The following is a 628-nucleotide window of genomic DNA, read 5'->3' as shown; positions in this document are numbered from 1 at the left end:
TCCCCTGCCGAGACGTCTGCAGGGCTGGAGGCACCTGTGTCCCGGGGGGGTGACACAACTGCTGCCCTTGGCTTGCACCAGGGAGGGCAATAACCCCATTCCTGGCACATCACGCAGAGTCAGGGTCGGGGAGCATCCCAGTGCTCCTCGCACCCTTCTCAGCTGCCCCAGGGCTCACTCCTGCTCTGCCTTGCTCGCTGCCCTGCCAGCCCAGGGCTGGTGATCCTCTCCCCACGTGGCAGCTGGCACAGGGAGGCTTCCCTCAGCCCCCAGAGCTCTGTTGGCCAGCGCGGGCTCCCACGCCGACAGCCTCGGCATCCTCTTGCCCTTGCCCATGGCGGCCCTGTTGCAAGGCAGCTGCTGGGCGCTGACGTGCCAGCGGCGCCTTTGTCTCCCGTGCAGGGAGAAAAGCTTCACGCCAGCCTGTTTTGTTGCCTCTCTCCGTCAATGACGGAGGCTGTTCCGCTTCGCTTCTCCCGGATTAACCGGCATTAGTCACCGATGGCATAAAAGCATCAAGCAGGGCTGTTGTACACGGCGGGGGGGGTGAAGCGTGTGAAGAGAGTGGGAGAACAAAAGCTGTTGCTCCCACATCAACCCTGCTGCGGGATTGGGAAGCGCAGCTCGG

The sequence above is a fragment of the Apaloderma vittatum genome, unplaced genomic scaffold (assembly GCF_000703405.1).
Source record: "Apaloderma vittatum isolate BGI_N311 unplaced genomic scaffold, ASM70340v1 scaffold37319, whole genome shotgun sequence".
NCBI lineage: Eukaryota > Metazoa > Chordata > Aves > Trogoniformes > Trogonidae > Apaloderma > Apaloderma vittatum.
This window is presented reverse-complemented; position numbering follows the sequence as displayed.